General features: G+C 39.5%; 1 protein-coding gene across 1 annotated transcript in view; it reads right to left on the bottom strand.

Annotated features, from left to right (window-relative positions):
* The window catches only part of FAM241A (family with sequence similarity 241 member A), a 321,403-nt gene that overhangs the window by 293,623 nt on the left and 5,569 nt on the right, over nucleotides 1-22,211 (bottom strand). Inside the window, exons 4-9 of the transcript XR_010831298.1 lie at nucleotides 16,299-16,412; nucleotides 14,821-14,934; nucleotides 10,907-10,992; nucleotides 9,588-9,783; nucleotides 4,702-5,466; nucleotides 3,554-3,635 (exon numbers count right to left, since the gene is read on the bottom strand). The gene's annotated coding sequence lies outside the window, so the exon portion shown is untranslated. The remainder of the gene's footprint in view (nucleotides 1-3,553; nucleotides 3,636-4,701; nucleotides 5,467-9,587; nucleotides 9,784-10,906; nucleotides 10,993-14,820; nucleotides 14,935-16,298; nucleotides 16,413-22,211) is intronic.

Here is a 22,211-nt window from a genome sequence, read left to right as displayed (position 1 = left end):
GACATTGAAATGTCCAGACTTCTACTTGGGATTACCCTCTTCTAGCAGCAAAGAGACAGAAGAATATATGTCAGCAAGGCTAAATTTTTGTCTTAGACCTGTGGCAGGATGCTGTTAGGCTCCTGATCTGCAGGTAAGAGATGATGTGGGACGGTGTGTTAAGTAGCTGACGTGCAGCAGAAATGTAATTGAGGCTGGAGTGGCCATTTTCAGGTGCTTACACCTCTGTTACTGATGGTCACCTTCTTCTTAGTCACGCTCCCGTTTCTCAAATTTGTCATAACTGCCCTGTAGCAGTGTGAAAAACAGCTATAGCAAAGTAAGATATGGAGTTTGGGTATTACCCTCTCAGTCTTTTCTTTGGAGGTGGTGAGTGGCAAAAGTAAACAAAATGTGTTTTCCCTTAAAAGAAAACAAAAATGTTTGCAATTTTCATAATTCAGTTTTCCCTCTTTACAGCCTTATTAACATAAATATAGCCCCTAAAAAAGAGTATTTGCTGAAGGTGAAAAAGTAAAGCCACTGTTGATTTTAAGATAAATGATTAGCAAAGTCAACTGAACCTCCAGCAAGGCTCACAATAAGAGGATGATGAACTGAAGTCAAGTGAGAAAATTCACCTGAAGCAGAGTAAGGAACATGACTCTGCTTATTTAGTTGCCTATTAGGCTGATTGGTACCTTGTCTTTTTATTAGGTGAGCCTCACATGAATTTCTGATTTCACACACCCTGAGGCAGTAACCAGAAGCACCTACCCAGCTGTGCCTTCTGAGCAGAGAGCTCAGCTGACACAGCTACGAAACAGAAAGTGTCACCCAGCCCAAGGGTGCCAGGGCTCTGCAGCTTCCTCTAATGTGGTCACTACTCGATAGCAACTGAGTGACCAGCTAGCTGAATGCTTCACAAGCTCTTGACAGGAAGAAAAAAAAAAAAAAAAAAGAAGAAAAATGTTTGGTAAAAGAGGCAGTAATCCAAAATTTTGTAATCAAATTGATATAATGTGCCAAGGCCATTCAAAATAATTCCTTACTGCTAGAAGAAAGGGAGAAAAAATGGTAAATTAGGTAATATTTTCATTAATATTTATGCATGATCCTCAAAGAGAAGAATATAGTAGCAAAACCCATCAGAAAATCATGTAGTTTTTGCAAGTGACTAGTGACACAAACACACCCTGTGACACACTAAGGACTATCGACCATCACAACAGGAAAGGGTCCCTTGAGTACCAACTGGTGAAGAAATGAAGCAGTGTGTTTGCAGGGAATATGGTCACTCTTATCCACCCAACAGCTGTTTGCCTGTTTTCAACACTGACGGCACACGTGCTGGATGTAATGACAGCCTGCTCTGTGATACCTGTGCTCCAGAATATTTGGAGAAGGACCAGCTGCTCACTACGGCACCCAAGTCCTTTGGAGTCAGCTCACTTCTGTTACAAATCTGACTCTCTCTGGAAGTTATTTGATCTGATTAGCACGCAGGTGCAGGGAGGCCACGACGACAATTGTTTAGCCATTACTCGGAAACTTTAGGAATCCTGGAAAATTTTCCAGAAGAAAACAGGTATGTAAAGATACTAGTAGGAAAAAGAAAGTGCCTTTGTTTCAGCAGAGAAACAAGTGGAGAAGATAATCTTTGTCATTTAAGTGTGGGTTTATAAACATTTTACAGTTAAAATACATATATTTAACAAAGAAAGATGCTCAAATTCTGTGCAATATTGACACGATAACTAAATATGGATTCATATCTCTACAGGTAGCCAACACCATAGACCTGCGTGAATATGAGGTAAGGGAGAAGAGAGATGTTGCACGGATGCAGCCTTTGCCATCTCCATCAGCCAACATTAAAATCTGAACACAACTAGAAAGCCAACGTAAGAGCAGTATCTATTCACTAATGGTTTTCTATATACTACTGTCCAGACTTGCAGAAACAAGGAATAGTGGGCATGCTGTGATGTTGGCATGCTCTCTGCAAGACCTGTTGAGCCCATTCTGGGGAAAAAGAGAGGGACAATCTGTTGGCCTGTAACACATCGCCTCACTCTTCTTTTTTTTTTTCCTTCTCTGAGTTCGTTCCAGTCATGTATTTCCCCAGATGGTGATTTCATGAGTAGCATGGAATATATTAATTAGCTCCTTGTGGTCTGGATTTCAATTAAGGAGATGCAGAAAACCAGGGGCAGCAGCTGCTAGAAGTCAAGCTCCTTTTCCTTAATACGAAAAGAGCAGCCTGGCTCTTACTGGACCACTAGAGCTGTCTCCTACAGTTACAGCACACTCAGAGAGCACCGGAGTTCAAAAGCATTCTGGAGGGTCCTGGTGTTAGGGTGAGGATATTTGAGTCCTTGACTCCAGTCCTTATCCTTTTACAGGACCAAGGATTTCAAATGTAAGCTTCAAATAGCAAGTAAAAATAGCAACTAAAAGCATTCTTTAGGTATTTCATGTTGTCCTTGTTCTTTGTCTGTTACACACCTGCCATGGAAAATGTTGGATATGAAAAGTGCAGCAAGTTTTGACAAATGATTTCTTGTTTAATTAGAGGGATGTATGGTTGACATACAATACAAGACAGAAGTCAACAGATTGCTCATGGGACATCCTCAGAGTGCCTAGAATGGGGACGAGCTCATAACCCTGTTTTCCTTGTTCTTGTCTGACAGTTCTCAAACTAATGATCTCAGAAAAATAGTTAAATTTCAAATACAGATGCATGTTTCTCTTTCACAAAGGCATGCCTATCCTCACTGTGCTGAATCCCAACGTATTTCTTTTCTATTTCAAAAAAAAAAATACCAACAAACCAAGACTTAGGACAAATGTCAGTTTTAAAGCTTTATAGTAGAGGCTGGATGAATTTCCTTTCCATAGGAAAATGTTATTATAATTGACATGTAACTTATACCTGCATTTGCAGAGCAGAGTCCAGTCCCACTCTTTTTGTACATATATACATTATACATATATACACATTATATCTATATATATAACATGATTTTCTGGTCCATACACTGTTCAAAAAGCAATATGGGGAGGGATGCTGGTCTCTTAGCGCTTCTGCATTATGATCTACTGACCCTGAAAATAGGGTCAGAAGGAGGTCTCACTGCTAACTGGAAAACTAATCAATATAATTCTACCAAAGGGCTGGTACACACCAAGTAATATAGCCCCCTCCCCCTCCCCAAAAGTCTGTGCCTCATTGCAGGGACTATAATCATCACATTTTGATACTCAGGAAAAGAAAAAAAATATCAGCCAAATAAAAAGCTTTGTGCTTTGTGAGGCTCAGGATTTCACCAAGCCATATCATGGTTCTCAGATGTTAATTTTGAGCAGTCTGATTGGTTATGTTTTACAGCTTGGGCTTTCATTCCTTAGTAAGAAATTTAGAATTTTGCCTTTGTTTTCTTCTACAGTTAAAACCAATGATGAAAAAGTGTTTTTCTTCCTCTCCCCCCCACCCCCCCCCACCCCAATATTACAGTTACACAATGAGAAAAATAAGCTAGTCTGATGCTATGCTAAGAGTCTTACTCACAGTGATTGTGCGTAGCCCCATGCAGCCTGGAGGAATGCCATCATGGACCAGGGCTGCATTTGATTCTGATCAGGTACTTTTACTGAGAAAGAGAGCAAGACAAAGGGTAAAAGGTCACTGGTGACTAATTTTCTGAAAACCAGCAGCTTGTGTAAGTAATAGAACATTTATTGTATTTCTCTGTCATCCCAGCAATGAGCTAGAAAATCCATAAGAATTCCCAGCACTGGCCTTTATTAAAGTATAGCCCTGGATTAGTTTAATGTCCAATTTAAAGTCACTGCTTGCACCTACTTTGCTTACTTTTCTTAAAGAGAGCCATTTTCCCCCAGTTACTTCCCAATTTAGGTTGCCAAGAATATCTTTTCCCTTAATACAAACTAGGGTTTCATTTATTTTACACACATATATATATAAATGTTGAGAAAAGAGCACTTGAGTGCTGCATTCTTACATTAGAGAGTTATTTTCTCCATGCTGAAATATTAAAGCATAATCAGAGCTGGGCAAATACAGCAAAATCCAAGAACAGCTTTTCAGAAAGCAACAGCGCAGGAGTCACAAACTCCCTTTACAATGTTTGCACCCCTTCCTCTTGCTCTGGGTAAACATTCATGTGGTTTCAAAATATTATTTCTCTGAAAGGATGTTCATAGCGCTTAACTCTGTTGTGGACAAGAAAGAAACCATTAAACAAAGGAGTTCCTGAGGCCCATACCCAAGCCACAGGTCTAAGGCTAATTAGTTTGAAAAGAAGCTAAAAATGTCCCTTCTCCAACAGGAAGCCCACAAGAGCTTGTGACTATTATGTTCGTTGTCCATAATGGTTTGAGTGGAGACCCTGAGTGGCTTGGTAGCGCTGGAGATGGCAATCAGTGCTTTCAGTCAATACAGCTGACAGCTGTAAACACTGTCATTGGACCTTCAGTGAGATCCTTGATACACGTTAACCCCACAAAATGTAATTACCCTCTAGACTAGACTAGAACAGCAGAATATAAGCACTGTTTTGTGTTGAGTCAGATCTCCCTTCCAGAGGATTTCATTAGGGAAATTGTCTTTTGCTGGCTCGCATTTCACTACACCCACACCTAGATTAGCTTTCTGGTGGCAATAGTGCAGCTTTGCATCACGTGAATCAAACGTACCCTTCCAGCATGCCTCCATATGAATTATGTCTGAGCAGAAGTTGCTTTATCTGTACCGGCCACCTTCAGGAAGTCCTTCAGAAACAAGCCCACAGTTCTCTTCTGTCTGCAACACTGGCTGCTCTTTGAGCAATTCTGAGCTTCTTGGCAAAAGCCATAGCACTGGGGAAAGCTTCCACCAGCCAAAATGCACTCACTGCAAGTTTGGAAATGCCTTTCCTCTCACTAGCATGTCTGCAAGGCCAGCTTTGAGAGCACAGTCTTTGCATAGTACTCAGAGTGGCAGTCTCCTCCACATGTGTCGGCTTGCTCTTTTCTCTGCAGATGGCTGGAGGACCTTCTCTTCATGAGAACAGTGTAGATGGCAAGAGCTCTTGGGAGAGAGGCTCTGCCATGGCTCTTGGTCTTCCACATGAGACATTTCCAGCCTCTCCCCTTCAGTCACATCCCTCACGTTTTTCATCCTGACAGGTGTTATCAGAATGGTCAGCACTGGAGAAGACACATTATTCTTCACTATGCCTGCCGTCAATTTTGATTTGTCCTTGTGCTCAGGAATCTTGCAAGGAAGGGGAAGACAAGAGTCTAAGTGAGTACCACTGGCTCTACAGGAGATGTGTTCTGTTTTAGGTGTCAACAGCTTTCTTCCTTCATTGGCAAGTATTGCTTTTTGGTCTTTGATGCTGTAGACCTCCATTGCAGGGTTCTTGCACCTGATTTCACTTCTTACTTGTACCTGAATTGCCAGGGACCATGGGGAATATTCTAATGGAAATAAAACAAACAAACAAACAAAACAAGCAAACAAACAAACGAATAGAGAGAGAGAGGGAGGGAGGCAGGGACAGAGGAAGAAATAGAACAAAATTATCTTCAGAGAATTTAAATTTGAGGTCTAAATTCCCTGTTATGTCCAACTCATGCTTATGACATCACAACCAGGAATCGTGGCAGGAAAATACAAGTGTTTAATACAGAAGTTTTCATGCATGGCCAAAGTTAATGAGACAGGATTTGTATTTTATACTTACTAGCTACAGCTAATGTAAACTTTCGAACACGTCTGAAAGCGTATGTTGTAATTCACAGATTCTGGATTTAAAGAATTATATGTATATATATATTTATTTTTTTCAGGCAGCACAACTGTGAAATAGTATTTAAAGAAATTGTTCATGCTTGCATACAAGCCAGTTACTTGATGGATGTATCACACACTTTAAATCAACATGGATGATACTATTAAAATTTAAGTCACAACTCTTTAGCTGCTGTTTTTCCAGTTTAGTTATTTATAGGAGAAGAAAAAATATATCTGGTTGAATCTTGTAGTTAGAGCTAAAAAAAGCACAAGAAGAGGTATAATACACAGATAGGCAGATGACTGTTTCAGTGTAGTCTATATATCAGTGACAATGATTCTGTGCCTGCGAGTGGATTTCAGGTGGAAAAAAGATGCAGAAATAGTGGAGGTTTGTAAGGTAAAGTAAGCCATACTTTTTCAGAAGTGCTGAACATCAATAGTTCTAATTCACATCAAAATATAAGATCACCACCTTTATAAGAAAAAATAAAATAAAATAAAATAAAATAAAATAAAATAAAATAAAATAAAACAAAACCTGTTCACCAGTTTTTGAATGTTGAGACTTTTAATGTTAAATCATATTAGCTATCTAAAATTAGGTCTTAATTAACTTTGGAAAATTGTGGCCAAGTTCTCTGTAGGTAGGACTGAATAGTGTTTTTCATATCCCTGCATGAAAACCTTTTTGATTTTCAGCAGAGGAAATCCTATCAGAGAACACACTGTAAAAGAGAAAACTTGCTCTCCAAACACCGACAGAAGCCAATCATTTGTTTGGGACAAAACTCGGGGAAACTGAACTTGCCAATGCAGTGATTTCAGAAGAGAGGAAATTCCTAACGAAACAAAACAAAAGAAAACAAAACTAAGCTTTCAGGTCTGTGTTTGATACTGTATATGAATAACAAAATGCAATTGCTTTGCGTTTAATTATGATTATGATATCTCCCAGGCCAAGAGACAGCAAAGTGCAGTAGTTACTTCCCTATCCTGCTCCTTCAAATCTCCCTTGTGCACAGCACTACTATCCAAGGAGTGGGCAAGGCTGAGAATGTGTCCAGGTACTAAATGGAAGTAAAATTTACTGAGACAGGAACCCCAGGAGACTTTGCCAGTTGGTTGCAATTATCAAGGTTCAAAACCCAAGTTAAAGGAAGTAAGATGGTACGGAACTGACCAGGAGGCAGCGATAAAGTAATATGGGTTTGAAAGGAGACAGAAACCTAAGTAGAAATGGGAGTATTCAAGTACTGGATATAATCTGGGGCATATTAAGTGGAAGAAATAAATCAAGCAATAGCTTTGAGCACATGGTATAGAGCTGTGTTTTCTTTTATAATTTGTGAAATGATAGCAATTTTTGACAGAGTTTTTAAGAATCAGTTGGACACAGGCTGGAGACAAAGAGGTAAATCTGCAAACCCACACCACTGACAATCTGGAAAACCTGACAGAATTACTCTTACAACAGCATAAGGCCTGGGTTTAAGCAGCTTCAGGCCAATACAGTGCGTCCAGAGATTACAAAAGCATTAAGTATGACTGTTCCAGTAAAATGTTAGCTACAAGAAAACAGTACTTTTTCATGGAAAATGCATTGGTGAAAAATGACAAGCAATGTTAAAAATAATAATGATGAAAATAATGTAAACAACACGATCATGTTTTAAACGTGACAGAGTTTGAAAGGTGTGCGGAATAGCAGTTAAGTATATATGAAATCACAGGGAAAAGAAAAAAAAGGAAAAATGTAATTAGAGCTAACATGAGAACACATCCTTTAAGTGTAATAAATGAAAAGCCTATTGCTCCAGTCATGGAGCCTATTCTTTGTGTTTATGCCTCCAGCCATGCAAAGCAGCTTGGAGTAGAGAGATCTTAAACAATAAAACTGAAATCCTAAACTCACTGAACAAAATTTCCAGTGATGCCTTGGGGCAGGGGGAGAGAGGGAAAAAAGGTACATTTTTTTTTTTTTCCTGAGGGAAGGGGAAACTGTCAAAATCTTTATTATCATGTAAAAACAATTCTGAATTAAATTATTGGTCAAAGCCGGTAGAAAGAACAGTCAATAACCCAACTATTGGGTCATATGTACAGATGGTTTTAGCCCCAACTTCCCTCTATAGTGGTGATCATCTTTGTATACGTATTTATTTGACCAGAAAAAAAATAGGCTGACTATATAATCTAGAGACTTTTGCCATTTATTTGGAATGGAACAAAGGCAGAAACTTGGTCCCAGATCCCATAAAACCCACAGATCTCCAGCTAGCACTCTAGCCACTAAATTATTGATTTTACTGAATTAACCTGCACATATTGAATTAACCTTACACACATATTCATTCTCTCTCTGAAACCTCTGACATCATACTCATAAACAGGATATTTTTTAAAGTTCTCAGTTTTCTTCGAAGAAAAAAAAATCTAGTCATTTTGCTTCTCAACACCATAAAAAGTTGTAAATAAAAGTACAAACACTACAAGAATAGACACGAGTTAATAAGCATGGATTTTTTCCCAGGTATTTTAGAAGCAAGAGGTCACCAAGAAGATCATGAGGCCCCTTATGGCTGATGACAAGACTAATTTGTTGACAGAAGATTTAGCATTACTTAAGAATTATATGAATTCTTTTTATCAAAGGGAAGAATGGCTGATAGATACCAGAAACAGATTTATTTCCCTAAGGAGGAAGAAGAAATACTGAAGGAAATCAATATCAGGTCAGAACAGGTGATTGAGAAATTTGAATGTTCTATTTGCAGGGGGGAAAAAAGTTTCATATGGCTTTTTGGTTTTTTTTTTTTCCTCAAAAAGACTACAGTTGTGCTCTTAGCACTCTTCTAATTTGAAAAATGGAAAATCAAAGGTAGAGAAATTCTGAAAGATTCAAATGAATTATTTTACATCAGAAACATCTCCAAATAAGTGATATTTCAAAATGTTTTGTTAAGGCATAATGAAGAGGAGATTATATTTTTCATTTCTATTTTTTTTTTTATTCACTTCTTCCTGATCTAAAGAAAACAAACCAGGATTTGAAGGTGGGAAAACTTCACAGCAAGGAAGTTCTTGGGCTTCTTCTGGATCTACCAAGAACCAGACTTTATCAGCTCAGGGAGAAGCAGACACAGTCCTTGCTAACAAGCAAGCTGGAGGCAGTGGGAGTCTTGTCCTCAGAGCTGATTAGTATATCTTGATGTTCATTTGGAAATCAAGCTCCTACATCATTCTCATAAGCATTTTCTTGCTCGAGTTCCTTCCCCTTCCCTCCCACAATCTCCCTCAAAGTAATCACAGGATTTGTGTACGCAGAGCCGAGAGGAGGCTGACATTATTGCAGAAAACAGAAAAGGAGAAAAATAAGCTCCTTCTTATATAAACTTCTGAAGCAACCAGAAAGGTTAGGAGTACTAGTCTTCAGCAAAAGTAGAGCATGATTGATAGTGTCTGGTTACAGCTTGACTGTTCCGCTCGAAACAGAGCCAAACTTTCCAAAACCACCGCTGTTTTACATGCCCCTTTGCATGAGTATTCAGAACAAGGTAACTTCTTCACAAGTTTTGAGCGCTCCCCATCTGACTTCTCAGAGCTCACTGCTGCTGAAACCTAAGACATGGCCATCGGGAACTGAGACCTTTAAAAACAAATACCTGGTTTTAGCATAGCTTTCACACAGAAGCTGTCCTTAGAGCATACTTTAGGAAACATCCACAGACTTCAGTAAAGAGGCAGCATTTAGGCTGTCCCTGGGCAGCAGACGAGCCTCTTGTGACAGTGTTACTCCAGTTACCTGGTCTGAGGGCTCAGCTGGAGCATGACGTGGCTCTCTTCCTTCCAGCCTATTCGCCTGGTTTTCTTCCCATGGAAAGGGGGGGAGGGAAACGCCACACTTTCCGTCAGAGCCTTGTCCAAACAGGGAGCTGGAGGCTGGTCAAGGGGCACATCTGGAACAGGGTGGCCCTTGGAGGTCCCAGGGTACAGCCAGACTGTGTCAAAGAGGAAATGTCAAAGCACATCAATCAGACAAAGTGCAGTTTTGTTTCCCCCCCACATGCTGCTTTGTAGATTTATAACTTCACAAACAATCCTAATAAAAACAGGAATTATTTCCACAGTAAATTGCTCCTCAGCATGAATAAGACAACTGGAATCAGGCTAAGTTACCTAATACCAGATGATGTTTCTTCCAGCATTTGGGAAAAACTTAAGATGAAATACATAAGCTTCAAGTATGACTATAATAATCTATAATTATAATGAGCTGTTGGAGAAAGATGGAGAGTATCAAAGTGAATTTCTTCAAGTGTTTCAAATAAATTTGGTTATATTGAGCAACAAGACCTACTCTGCGATCAAGAAAATGAGTTAAGGAGTAAAAATTGTAGTACATTATAGAAATAACAGTTCACTGAGAAATTAATGCATAGTCTTTAAACGCACATTTTGCCATTTGAAATTTTTTCAGACAGCAGAAGATATGATGCAGACTTCAATAAATCTACACTGAGGTTACAAAATACTACTGACATTTTCACTTCAAGTTCCAAAGAGCTTAAATGCAGAGAGGTGCATCAAGCCTACTGCATCAGAAATACTCCCGAGCCAAAGCCTGGGGTGTTAAAAGGCATCTGTGCTTCTTAGGCTGCAGGGGAACAAGTCTCAGGGCAGCCACTCTCTCACTGCAACACAAATGTTTTTTCCAAGCTGGGAAGATTATTCAAGGCCCCAGACAAGGCCTCACAGCCATTTCACCAGGCCTACTTATCTCATAAAAATATATATATTGAGTACCTATATCAAATGTTGCTCTTTAAAAGGAAACCTTCCTCTGACTCCAATTGTTCCTATTGATTTGAAATTACGTTTCTCTATATTTTTCAGGTAGTAACTAAATGACAGTCACACAAATCCTAAGTACTGCCTTTCACGTCACACGACGTCTTAGTTAAACAACAATCACTGCTGTGAGATTCTCCTTAGTTCACGATTCGTCTGTTCTCCATGGCAAGTTGACATCTTACTGAATAAGAATATAAATAATTTTAGTCCTCAGCTGTTTTGACCAAAGAGTTTTATGAAGAAGGTTATGAGAAAATGATCAGCACTCACTCATTCTTATCTGGTTTGGGCATTCTTATCTGGTTCAGGGTCTCTTCAAATTCAGTAGTGGTCAAAACGCAATTTCTCTAGCTTTCCTTAAAAATTAAAAGAAAAAAATAAAAAAGGAAAATTAAAAAAAAAAAATCTTAACTGAGGAAATTCTGTCTGTGAAATAAAATGTCAAACATATAAGAGCACCTGAAGACTTAAGGGTAGCCTAAATGAGAGTGTCAGAGTAGAGCAGATGCTGCAATCCCTGCTGGGTCTGCTGTAATTCCCTATTTTGCATTAAGTTACTTCTGCACAAGGGGACACCTTACCCCAGGAGTGCTTTCTGCTATACCCAAAAAAAGTCTGCAAGCCCAAGGAATGAAAAAGAAGGCCTCTCTTCTCATCTTTTGGAAGCCTCTAGTACTTTGTTAGGTTCCTTCCCATAAAGTATCACACTGACTGAAAGTACCTAGTCATTGCAGATGATCCCAGGATGAAAGGGGAAGGATGCTTCTCCTTTTCTAATCCATGCAAGACTACAAATAACCTGGCTCTTGGATGTGGTAATGAACATAGATGATCTTGCTGATTTGTACTGGGAGGACGCATCGCCTATGCTAGTAAACACCAAAATGAGGCAAGAGTGCCAAGACTGGAAAATGGTTTAAAGTCTATTCTGTGTCTGCTTTATTTAAGAACAACGTAGCTTAAGGCTTGTGTTAATGTTACTCCGTTATAACCCCATCTTGTATTTTTGCTCCCCTCCAATTTCCTTGAACAGTATTAATGGCTAAGAGGCACTTCACATCATTTAGTCCCAATTTTGATGCTAACACAGAAGATCATGTTGGCTGAAATTGGAATTTCATGAATCATTAGCAATGTCAATTTTTTTAACTAGGAAGCCATTAACAACACTAGAATCTGTATTTTTTTTCTCACTGTCAACAATGCTTGTAGGTTGTATCCTTTTAGGTCTCAGCTCTAAGTTTCAGCCAGCACTAAAGTGTTACTAAGCATCTAGGACGTTATGACTGGGTCATGCCTCACTCTTAGTCATCCCTTAGACGGTTTCCTAAGGACTGTTCTGTCCTTAATATAACAAACATTTCAATGTTGCAGTAATTCCTGTCACATAATGGCCTTAATGCTATAACCCCAACATCTCATCTCGCGTGACACCTCCACATTTGGCTTTCACAGGCAGTAGCAGTAGCTCCCTGAAGATAAGGTCCCTGAAGATAATTAGGAACCAGTGCTGATATACCATCATGAAATGAATGTGAGGAGGGCTCTGAGAGGGCTGCCAACAACAGGAGGGTACCTGTGTCCCTTTCTCTTTAAGATGCGTGACTGTCACTGCATTTACTGTTTCTCACTACTAATATTCAGCCTATAGCTAGGTGTGTGCATATATATATATACACACCACAGATGCTTAAGCACAAGAACGGTATCTATTTAGTTAACTTACCAGGACTATAACTCATTTCTGGTTTTGCTTCTGGAGTTTTGTTTCAAACCTGATTTTTAGTCTGGATGAATAAAAAACTTTGTTTTCCCTTACAGCTAGGCTGAGCTGGCCCCGTACCTCCATGGGAGTCCACAAGCAAGGAGTGCAGACACCCCTGACAACACTTTCCAGCAGGACAACTTTAGAGAGTCCAGATGCTGGAGAGTGTTTCCCAAAGACCTGTAAGGGCCCAGCTGGAGGTTTAAAGGACTGCCAACTGCTGAGCCCTGTGGAGGAGTTCCCCTCAACAGGAATGAAATTTCCCCTCAAGGAACAGAGGGCTGAAAGAAGTTTCACACAAACACAGCAGTTCCTTGTAAGCTGCTCCAATCTAATAATGTCATCTTTCACCTTCAATATGTTGCCCACTCAGTTGTCCGAAGTGATAAGTAGATGAGTGGGGCTGTGGATAAAATATTCACACACAGTTTTCTCCACTTTCTGACACCACCAGAAAACACACGGGATCGCTTTTGTTGGCTAATTCCTTTTGGCGACACTCACTCCTTCAAAGCGCCCCTCAGCCACTAAAGTCATATACAGTTACGTTCTGCGGTAGGAGAGCTTTCTGGTTTTTAATGTCCCATACTATCCTTTGGGAAATCACGGTAAAGTAGGTACTTAACCAGGTACGTGTCTCATAACAGCCTGCAGAAAATATAGCTCTAAATTCACACCTTAGCACGCACTGCCATGCTTGGACTACCCCCCAAAAGAGGCTCCGTTACAATAGGGAAGCTGGCAGGCTTTTAGGATGATCGTGGGTCTTTTTTGTTCCACTGCCTCAGATTCCCTTTCTATAGGATAAAGATAACACTGCTATCCCACTCTGTATGACCTTTTGAGAGTCATAGTGGGCGAGGGGGGAAGCAGATTTTCATAGAGAAGTGAGTCTCTATGAAGTAAGTGCACTGCTGGAGAACGAGGGGGAAGGAGTGGGGTTTGTTACGCCTCCTTCCACTTCTTCCTGCTGCCAACTGAAACAGAAACAGCGGGAGGGGGAAAGTTAATGCTGAGAAAGAGTTTGCACACACTCTGTTTTGGAAAGCATCCATCCCTTTCCTCTTCAGCTTCAAGCCCCCTGGGCCAACCTTTCCCTGGCTAGGTTTAAACAAAGCGACCCTTGAAAACCCAGGGTGAAGTCCTGGCATGGGTTATGCTGCCTTCACCCAAGAGGCACCAGCAGTCAAGTGTTTTCTGTGAAGTTTTGTCGTACGAGGCTAGCTCCTGTGAAATGAAAGCAAACACCTGCTCTTCATATGCCTCACATCAAACATTGACTCCTCAGCCCCTCTGTCACCTAAGAACAGATGAATCCAAACACTCTGTTTCTTACACACAAATAAAGTGATGGTGTAAAATGGGAGATGCAAAAAGTCCTGTAAAGACTCCAGACCTGCCTTGCCCTTACTACATTGTTTAGGAGATGGAGCTCAGATTGCCTGCTAATTTCCTTTTTGACTGGAGGTATTTTTCACAGCATAGAAAACTGTGAAGCACTCTGAAGGGCTGTTTTATTTAATCTTTCTTAATGTTAATGCTCTGTTTACATTTTGTTGGTGGTGGGGATTTTTTGTTGTATGTGCTCAGGCTAGAACATCTCTGCTGAACACATACTTCCCTCTAGGCTAACAGATATCAGTAAGAGCACTTCTGCTATCTATTCCTGGGAGTTGGCAGGAGAAATTTATTAATGGGAGCACCTTATTCTATGAAAGACAGGAGTGCTGGAGAAACTGCCACTCCTGAATCCCACCAGCACATTCAGTGGAGAGAGGGGAGCATGCAAACAGCAGCTGACTCATTTTGCTGGCTGGCACAAGTGGCATGCCCTGCAACTCGCCTTCTGCTTGTTCGTGCCATGGTTGTGCATGTCACACCCACCTCTGCTCCCCAGCAGCTCCCTCTGCAGTGTTTTGACTGCTCTTAGTAACCCATAAGATAGGGATGGGGGAAAAAATTAAAGGCAGTGCAAGTGGCAGGCAACTGGGATGGAGAGTCCAATCACCTTCTGGAGGTAAGAAGGTCACCATGAAATATATCATAACCCGGGATATCTTATGAATTTGGTTCAGTCCCTGAGGTACGGGAGGATTCATGGGGTTCTCTTTTGAAGGAAATGTTTATCCCTGATTATAATGCATGAATTACTTTATGGGTCCAAAACCCTCAAGGGTGCCTCTTACAGTCATATAATGTTCCCATTGGCTTCTCAGATTCACAATAGCTGATAGATGTGTAAAATCCCAAGCAGGAAGAAACTCCCTGGTGAATCCAAATGTGATAATGCTGCAAAGCAAAAATTATCTCTGCTAATGTTGCCATTAACTTATACTCAAAATATTCCCCTGAAGACTTATCTTTTTTTTTTTTTTTTTTTCCTTACTGGCTCCCATATGTTTGTGGAGGTTACACCTACTTTTAACTAATTCAGGCCTGCTTTGATAACTCTCCTCACATGAACACGGACGAAGTGAGGTGCCATGCTTTCTGGAAAACTGAAACACATCAATGGGTTCTTAATCCAAAGGCCCTGAAAAAGAAAAAAAAAAACAAAACACAAATGGTCTGTGGGTTGCATACAAGGGAATTGCCTAGTGTAAATTTTGGTGTTTGTTTCAACAAAAATATCTGACATCTAAATGGGTATTTATGCAGAATTACACTTTGAATAAATTAGTCTGAAATAATGAAAACACTATTCCACTACTTCGGTCAGCAAAGCATAAGTGGCATAGCTGAACTTCTGCCATTAGAATAGAGACAGCTGTTTCTTGTTGGTCACTTCGTGGTTGGTCAGGTTCAGTGAGAAAAATAAATGCTAATGTGTGAGCTGCTAAAGACATAAGCCTATAAAGCTCCTTCCTTGATTATCAAAGGAAGAAATTCTTGACTCAGAGAGTGGTGAGGCACTGGAACAGGTTGCCCAGAGAAGCTGTGGATGCCCCATCCCTGGAGGTGTTCAAGACCAGGTTGGATGGGGCTTTGGGCAACCTGATCTAGTGGGAGGTGTCCCTGCACATGGCAGGGGCTTGGGGCTACCTGATAATCAAATTCCCTTCCAACCCAAAGCGTTCTATGATTCTATGGTTATTACAAAAACCAAGAATGCACACAGAAATCTTAGAAGAAAAACATGAAACTCAAACCACTTTGAAATGCATCACTTTAGTGGGATAGTCCTTGATAAAGAGGGGTCTTTCAAAAGGATGTTTTGAAAGCAGCTCTTGGATAGCTGTTGCTCGAGCCTGTCAGTCGCGTAGCCCAGTCCTCCCCATCACACATCCTTCTGGTCCGGTGCACTGGTGACGCAGACAGTGGCAGCGCTGTGAACTCCTGACCACAGGAACAAAGCCGATCACTTGGGGACTCTTCATGCTCTGTTTGCACAGCATGGAACCTATTTCACACCACCTCTCTTATTCAGGTTTGCAGGGAGGTTTCCCTCCCCAGGGCCTGAGTAGCACTACTGTGACACTGGCTTCAATAAGTAACTTTTTATTGTGTCTAATCATGTGCAAATGTGTTAAAATTGGTAGTTTTTAGCAAACAGTTATGGAACATATTACCGTGAGGCATTTGTTCATGGCGTGACAATGATTGGCCCCATGCCACTTAAATGTTTTATTTAATAATGTGGGAATTTCAGTATGTTTTCCTTTCATTATTTTTAACTTGAAAACAGAAACAGAAAGCCCCTTCTTTAAAGTTAGAACTTTACCGCCTAGAGTCTGTCAAAAGCAATATAAGCATCTGGATTTTAAAAAGGGAGCTTTTGCAGGATGTTAATTTAATATACTGGCATATTTCATGCATACTTTTTATATTTTGTATGCTTGAAGCTATCTCTGTAGTGACCACCCAGGAACAACAGACTTTTCAAAATTCAAAACTTACGAGTAAAAGATGATGTTCGTGTAACGTTGGGAATTTCAGGTAGTCTGTGTCAAACTTGGAAACCAAATGCTTAGCATAACATTTCAGCTGTTCTCTGCGATCCTTTTATATAAGCTACCAGGTGAAATAAAAGGGTTTACGTTACAAACAATCTAAACTTTAGCTCCCAGAGGATTACACATCCAAAACAATTCCAGTTTTAATAAGGTATACTATGAATAGAAATATTCTCAGTCTTATATTAGTATGAATTTTGGAAGGTAACACATCTCAAGCTCACACTTTTTTGGTTAAGATGCAACATTAAGACATTGCAATGTACATCATGTGAGAGGAATTAAGGACCAAGTGGGTGCATGGGTCACTGTTCTAAATTGGGAGTTCCATTAGAATAAGTTAAAAAAAAATAAAAATATTTCTGCAGTTTCATGAAAAACTTCTGCTGAGATCTTTTCCAGCAGCGTCTCTACTGGGTCTGTTCATGGTTTTGAAGAAAGAGCTCATCACTTATTGTAAATGCTGTGTGTACCAATTGCTGGTTTGCTTAAGCATTTCAGGAAAAAACTCATTTCTTTAGAAACATAGTCTAAAAATACAATGCATCCTACATGAAACAGTTTTGTTTGTGAAAGTGGTTTGCTCATACATTTCTGTAAATCAAGTTTGGAAGCAGAAAGGAATAAGTGAAGAAAAAAAAAAGAAAATTGACATGTTTGTTTTTCAGTTGGACCATTTAATTTCAGAACTCAAACAATTTTTCACATTTTGCCTGTCTACAGCTATTCTGTGGGCTTCCTTTGGGTTACTCTGTTGAAGTTCCAATTTTATATAATCGGGATGACAAATGCATCCCATCATTCTCCTACTGATCTCTACAAGAGACAGTTAGAGAGAAAAATGTGAACATATTGACAAACAAATACTTTTAAGTACAACTGCCCTGAGTTTTAAAGTGAATTTGAGTGATGAATACCATACACTAGACAACCCCAAAATCCAAAGTACAAGATTAAATGAGGAGAAGAAGAAATAGATATTTAGTAGGTATGGAGCTAGAGTGAGCTCCAGAGTTACATTTCCTACTTCAGCATTGGCAATGACTTTTCGTAAATCTTCTTTTGGATGCTACTGTAATGGCCTTACTATTGCCTATAGTTGTCTAAGCATTTAGCATCTCTTGTTTATTAAATTGCATTTTTTTTAATCCCACCATCATCCTATCCATTCTCCTCAAAAAAAAAAAAAAAAAAAAAAAGACAGCTGAAATGCAAATATTGAAAAAACTCTTTGAAGAGTGAAGGGAAATACACAATTTATGAGGAAACAATTGAACAATTGGACCTGCTGCCTATGCTACAGGTTTACAAGCCCTTTTACCTGACAACTAGAAAATATGCCAGCTCCACCACAATGCTTTCTGAATTGAAATAAAGTCTTCTTTAAGGATCTTTTACTTTCAGCCATGGAAGCTTTAGCTGGAGTATTTGGAGTATTTAACTAGGAGTATTTGGGAAGTTGGAGAATCAGGAAATGGAAGGGTTACTTGATTTTTACTTTTTTTTTTTTTTTTGTTTCATGTTTTAAACCCAATTTGAACTCAGGCAGCGAGATTCATCCCACTTGAAATAACAGTTGAAATAATTGTGCTTACTCAGAGCCGCTACGGGTGCTGACGGCCACAATTCAAACTACCTAATGACTGCGGTGGGCAGATTACCAGAGGGAGGACCACTCACTGTTTGTGCCAGAGTGACTCCTTGACCCTTTGTGGAGCACCTGAACGGCCCTGGATATTTTCTGCTCAATCAGCCAGTAAAGAGGACAAATGGAATTGTCTTAAATTAATTATAATCACCATCAGTACGTTAAAGGACCTGATCAAATTAGAGAAAGAAAAAATCTGCACTTATTTCACCTTTCTAAAGACTTGATTGTGGGACCCTAGAGAAAATTATGTAACGTGTGGATTGTTTTAAAGAAAAAACACAATTATGTTATAAAATAAATATTGGCAGCAAACCACTAAACTAGATGCATCCAAACTCCCTCTCAGCAAAGGCTACATTAACAAGCTGCCAGGAGCCTGACAGCTGCATCTGATTTTCATAAAATGGAGCAGACTGCTTCAGCTGCCCCCAGTAGGAAGGTGAGGCCTGCGGTGCACCCTTGCGAGAGGGTAACCATGCCATGCAGGACAAGGTGGAGCAACTCACACTGTGTCCTGCAGTCAGCCAGGCCCCTCTTGCACAGGGCAGCACGTAGGCATTTTCCTCTTCCCATCCCACTAATTTCCCATCCCACTAATTTGGGAGTGAGGCTGTGACAAAAATTGGAGTACTTAGATGTTTTCCTAACCCATCCGTACTCAATGGATAAAATAGAACAGGATGGAAAGCAGTTATTGACCATTGCCAGCACTTTTTATGCTCTCAGAATAGGAACAGCTTCCCTAGATGCTAATAGGTCTGGCAGGTATCAGTTTCAAAAGTCCACACAATTCAGGCGTGTAAGAGGGCAAAAGTTTAGGCAAGCGGAACCACGGTGCACATCTTTCAGGGGATTTATTTTTCATCCAAGTCTACAAAATATTATTTATGATTCCACAACCGCCACCAGTTGCTGATGATGTCACACTTGGCGTTTTGCATCTTTTCTGCCACCTCAATTTCAACTCCAAGGAATCCTACACTGCAGCGAAAGGCAGGAAAATGTCAAAAAGCATGTGCTATAACTTATCACGCCCCAAACACGCTGAGAACACAGACACTATGTAATGCCTGATAGAGTGCTTTCACATCAGGATATCAACAGCTTTTCCTTTGTCAGTAGTGCTAAATGAATTGGAAGATTGCTGCGCCACAGCTTCTCAGTCAGAAGAGCTGTCAGCAGCTTTGCAATGGCCATCTGGGGAAAACAAACGTTTGGCCCAAAGCAAGATGACGTAACAGGCAAGGAGCACTGGCAGGGACATGGTGGATTATATTAAAAACCTCTCTTATTTGTTAGCTAGCTGCAGATGACAACATTGGAGTGCACAATAAAATGCTTTTATGATGCTCTCTAAATCCCTTGGGTTCACCACACTTGTGTACATCTTGAGCTCATCTATTGGCCAGGAATGAAACAGAAGTCAGTTATATTTCAGTCAAGATTATAATTGTTATTTATGGATAACTCAAATAATAGCTGCTGCATAGTGCAGAAGTCTGTGAACTATGTGGCTTTGTTGGTTTTTGTTGATTTAATTTTTTTTTTTTTTTGGCATGCACCTTTTCAAGTCATTTTCCTTGTATATTTGTTTGGTGAGAGATCATAAAGGCTTTCCTTACTGCACTGTGGAAAACAAATGCTGTAAGTTGATATGCAATATGTATTACTTTTGTTCTACATAAAACAGAGAAAATCCCAGAGAAAAATCTCAAGAAATTAAATTATTGACAAATGGCAAAGTTCAAATTTCTACTAACCCAGTTTTATGAAGAACAGAAATTCTCATACTTGACAAGATCAGTCACATTAATAGGAAATTAGTCTTACAGTATTTGATATTCAATAATTTCTACAAAGTGATAATCAGTTCATGACTATTCAACAGACATACAAAGGTGATTCAGTTGCACATCTTTTGCTTACGCTATTGTGTCTTAGCCGACCCACAGTTACAGACTGGGTGAGATTTGGATCCCAAGTGGTACCTAAAGCAGAATGACTGTGTTTACTTCTGTGAAGTTTCTCCTGATTTACATCAAGGTTAATGGAGACCAGAAGCTGGGAGAAAAAAAGAAAAAAAAAAAAAAAGAAAAAAAAAGAAAAAAAAAGAGGGGGAATTTCTTTCTGGCCAAATCTACGGCACAATGACAAAAATTATTAATCAGAATGCATTCAATCAACAGACCAAAGTGACCTGCATCCGTGTCTGAAAGGACACTAACATAACACTGAGAAGGTTGGGTAGCTGTAGCCCAGCCAGAGCCCTTACAAATTCAAAAACCACTCCATCGAGGTGCAAAAGGGAAAGGATGCAAAACCATGATCCTACTTGTATCTTCACTGTTTAGAGAACTCAAGAATAAACAAGCAATACAGAGTATTTACCACATTCGATGTTAGCTCACTCTCTGGGATGCAACAGTCTGTGCAGAAGAACCTCAGCTAATAGACTTTCATCCTAGCAGTTTACAATACATGTGCCACTTTAGTAATAAAATTGTGGAAGTTGAAATGTAGCCAGAGAGGAGAGGTGCAGAAATCCAACGTGGGATTTATTTAGAAAAGGATGTTTGCCATTGGAGTCTGCATTAGCAATCAAGCTTATATTCACTCAGAAAAAGAGGAAAGTATCTTGAATGGATTTCAGAGGATCACCTCTGTCAACCATGACTTCAGTAGAGACCCAGATTTAATTTACAGTTTTCTCAATGGAAAGGTGACGGTATGACGGTCTGGAAATTAAATTTCAATGATTAAGGGCATTATTTATTACACATGAGCTTGCTCCTGAGCAATTACTAAATATATTTTTTACTCTGTAAATTCAGCACGATTTGCTGAAAAATCATCTGGAAAAAAAAAATCACAAACCAAATTTGCATGGCTTTATTTGCGTGTTTGTTTGCTTCCAGTTACCATAGTTTTCAAACATAGCCTTTGCACGGCACACTGTAAGGAACAGAAAAATCCAACTAGTAAATAGGAGTAGTAAATTCACCAAATATGTCTATGCACACACTACCTAAAAATAAAATACAAATCAAAGCAAGTTGCCAAAAAGGCAATTCTGAACACAGGCTTCCAATGGAAACCCTAATTCTAAGAGATTATGTATCAGGACTATCAGGAGAAGATCATGCACTTCTGTGTAAATTCCTGAAATCAAAAATGTGTTGTTTTTTGTTTTGCTTTGCTTTTGCTGTCCATAAGGGTAATGGAAAATAAAGGTTAGTTGCGACACCACAGGACAGAGATACCACATGTAGTTGAAACAGCCAAGGTCTCAGAGACAAACTGAAATATAAATTGTCTTCTGCTTGCAGAGTAGGCAAACAGCAATAGGCAGAAATCTGTTCCTATCCTAATCTCAGATTAGCTTGCATAAAATAAGAAAGAACCAAACAAAATCAAACACAAACACTATGTGCTGTTTCTCAAACAAGAAAAAGATTTCATTGCAAAAATGACACTGTTCCTTATAGAATTTGTTAAATACTGAAAAGATCATCTAAAGCTACGCAGAAATATAATTTCAGCTGTTTTCTATTTAAAGATTAATCAGAAAAAAACAGAAACTTTGCCTCTTACATGAAAACTTTAGGCAGTACTTGATAAATGGACTTACAGGTTCCCATTTGAATGTTCAAATTGTAAGTAATAGCTATAAAAAGGGAGGGTATCTCCGTGTTTATAGGAGTTGCTGAATAAAGGGGAGAAGAAGTGGGAGCTTCTTGGCATACTGTTTCACAGCTTTCTTAAAACTGCATATGGTAAATGAAAGAAAAGATTAAAAAGATGGTTGAAAACTCAAAGATTTTTTTAAATTAGTATTTTGTGATTGCTCATATTTCACTTAAAATGCAGCATTTTCCCTTCAATTTCAGAGAAGGCAGAAGAGTTTAATGCTCTGGTGTGGGACCCGGGTGAGAAGGGATCTGCTACAGATTCAAAACTGTGACCTTAAACTACTCATTCCTTTCTCTCCCTTTATGTGCCCATTCTTCTCCCTTTGCTTGCAATGTCCTGACCATTTATGGTACTTTGTTCATTCATTTAACAGCTGTCAGTTTGCCTGCATTCCTTCTCTCCCGTCATCGGAATGGTTTGAGGTTCTCTTCCTAATCACACCTAATTGGCTGTTTAAAATGCATAATCCTCTTTAGAAGATTACTGTAGCAGAGGCTTTCAGAAAACGCCTGCTCT

Source organism: Anser cygnoides, chromosome 4 (genome assembly GCF_040182565.1).
Source record: "Anser cygnoides isolate HZ-2024a breed goose chromosome 4, Taihu_goose_T2T_genome, whole genome shotgun sequence".
In the NCBI taxonomy this organism is placed as follows: Eukaryota; Metazoa; Chordata; class Aves; order Anseriformes; family Anatidae; genus Anser; species Anser cygnoides.
The sequence above is the reverse complement of the archived record's forward strand: the minus strand, read 5'-3'. Positions and strand labels throughout refer to the sequence as shown.